The sequence below is a fragment of the Egretta garzetta genome, unplaced genomic scaffold (assembly GCF_000687185.1).
Source record: "Egretta garzetta isolate BGI_Z169 unplaced genomic scaffold, ASM68718v1 scaffold448, whole genome shotgun sequence".
Taxonomy (NCBI): Eukaryota; Metazoa; Chordata; class Aves; order Pelecaniformes; family Ardeidae; genus Egretta; species Egretta garzetta.
The window spans coordinates 2,357,889-2,360,556 of record NW_009260497.1 but is presented as its reverse complement, the minus strand read 5'-3'; positions in this window follow the sequence as shown (position 1 = coordinate 2,360,556).

Below are 2,668 nucleotides of genomic sequence, written 5' to 3'. Positions count from 1 at the left end.
TGGCTGGGGGAGGATGGAGAGGGGGGAGCCGGGAGGGCTCCCAGCACCCACCAAACCCTGCCAGGGGTTCAGCTGGTGCCGGAGCCCTGAGGAAGCCCCAACACCAAGCACCCTGCCAGCCCCAGGGCTGGGTGAGGGGCGATGGAGGCAGCGCCGGGAGCATCGCTGGGTACGGGCAGAGGTGCAGCTCGGTGGGAGCCAGGGCCCAGCCACATAGGGCCCGAAACGCTCACGTCAACAAGGGAGATGCCAGGCTGAAGCTGGCGATGGGCCAGCCCCCATCGGTAAGCAGGGCCCAGGCCAGCAGCAGCAGAGCCAAGCTGTGGGCAGCAGGCATGGCCACGAGAAAGGGCTGCCCACGGGCATCCCCAGCATCCAGGGGGCTCCTGGGAGCAGCGATGGGAGGGCAGAGATGTTTTTTTCCAACCGGCCACCCCTGCCCATGAGCCTCCCAGCCTACCCCTGGCCACCCAACACTGCCAAGGACGGAGGACCCAGCTCCTGGGCTGCTCCCCCTGCACAGAGCACGGTGCCGTGGGGCTCATCGTGGGTTTGGGAGGGCTTGTTCCACCAGCACCCGCCTGTGCTCTGGGAGCAGAGCTAGCGATGGAGACCTAATTCTGCCCAAGCTGGGGCAGAGCAACCGTGGGAGAGCAGCCTCCAGGTGCCGGCAGAAGGGCAACCGCTCTCCCAGAGCCTCCAGCCTCCAACCGGCTCTGCAGGGGCGTGCAGGGGCTGCAGGCGTGTGCGCTGACCGCATGAGATTTCTGCTTCAAATGCCCTTTGGGAAGGAAAAAAAGTCGGCTCCTCAAGCATCAGGAGACGGCACGAGGAGGGAAAGCTCCTGCTGTGCACATCCACGCTTGCACATGCAGGGGCTGTAGCTCTCTGACAGCAGCAGGGTACAGCACGGCCCAAAGCCCGCTGAAAGCCACAGTCACTTGCAACATCTTCTCCCGGGGCCGAAGCACGATGGGTCCCTGCAGGAATGGCATTTTCCAGCCTGCCCGCCCCGTCTTTGGGAAAGATCAGCCTATTTTTGTGTTGGGCTGGGGAGAGGTCCCCGAGGCAGTGGCTGGAGTATAAATCCCTCCCATCCCACGGCAGCAAACAAACCCCAACCAAGTCACGCTCAAACTATTTTCTGCAATGACAGAATGCACTTTTCTGCATTCTGCCAGCCCAAGAGGACACTCGGGATCTGCTTTTTCCATTCTCCCTGCCTGTTGCTCTCTATACATTCCCCCAGCCCTTTGACCACTCACCCACCCAGAGCCAGACTCACTGTCCAGGTACCTTGCACCAACTTTTCTTTGGGTGCCGGGCACCCCTGTGGCACTGAAGCGATGAAACGTGCTGGCAGGGGTGCCCGGAGCACCTCGGGCAGGCAGCTCCCCTTGAGCCTGCACCCACCGGCCCCGAGCAGCTCTGGTGGGAGGAGAGGTGCTCCTTCCCACCCTCAGTAGCTGCTCTTCGGTGCCTCGTGCCAGCTGCTGGTGCCCCTGCGTCTGGCAGCGGTCCAGCAAACACGGAGGTGGTTGTTGGCGCAGAAACCCCAAGCCCGGCATGCACACATCTGCCAGGAGCACCTCGCTGGGCTCCTGTGCCCGATCCCAGCTGCTGGACATCCTTCCCCGGCGGCTTTTAAGCAAGCGAGCAGCGTTTGGCTAAGAGATGCTCCCCTCTCCCCGACTGCTGTGTTGGAGGACCAGCAAAGCTGGGGAAAGAGACGCCTGCCACCACCGTGCCCAGCGCTCGGGTGAGGGGTGCTCTCTCCCGCACAGCCGGGCAGTGACGCGGGAAGGGGAGGGCGGCCGTGGCCAGTCCTTTGGCCCCGGGGTCGGGCTGCGGATGCACCGACTCCCAACCGGGAGCTGGGAGAGCTCAGCTCGGCTCGGGTCAGCCCAGCTGCGAGGGGACAGTGGGGACCCAGCACAGCCTCCCTGGAACTCTCCCCCCGCCAGCCTGCCAGGGCTAGGACAGCTCGGCTCACGCCCCAGGGACACCAACAACTTCCCGACTTACTACTGTTGCCTTTTTAGAGAATAATTTTTCTGGCAGAGTTTGGAGCAGACCAGATCCGAGCTAGGATGCCGTTTCAGTGAGACCCGTCCCCTCGCCGCCTCCCCCGCAGGTCCCAGCCAGAGTGGAGCTCATCTCACTTTTTGGAAAAGTGCTTTTCAGAAAAGCCCCTTCCCATGCCGGACGGGGAGGCAGTGGCTGGCCCCGCAGCCTGGGGGCGGGGATCATCCCCAGGCTCCTGGCTCCATCACCTCGCACCTACAAACCCAGGGCTTCCCGCCGCCGGCACAGGGAAGCCCCGGCTCCCTCGCCGCAGGAATCCTGCGGCAGCAAGTCCCACGCATTAACCGCACCTTGCGTGGGGTAACACCGCTTTCCGGCAGCTTTGAAGTACGTCCTTCTCCCCTTTCATCCCCTGACACAACCTGAAGAACAAGTTGCAACCAGCCTCCCCCCGCAGGCTGGGCACGCTGAACGCCTCCCGGGCCCTCCTGCCCTCCAAAGCAAACGGCCACTGCGATTTTTACTTAACGAGAAAGATACTAACGAGCTTTTCCGGCCTGGCACGGCGGGGGAACGGCTGGCTCGGGCTGCTCCCCTGCCCACCCAAGGGCCGTGTGGCTTTATAGCAAGGCTGAGAACCGAC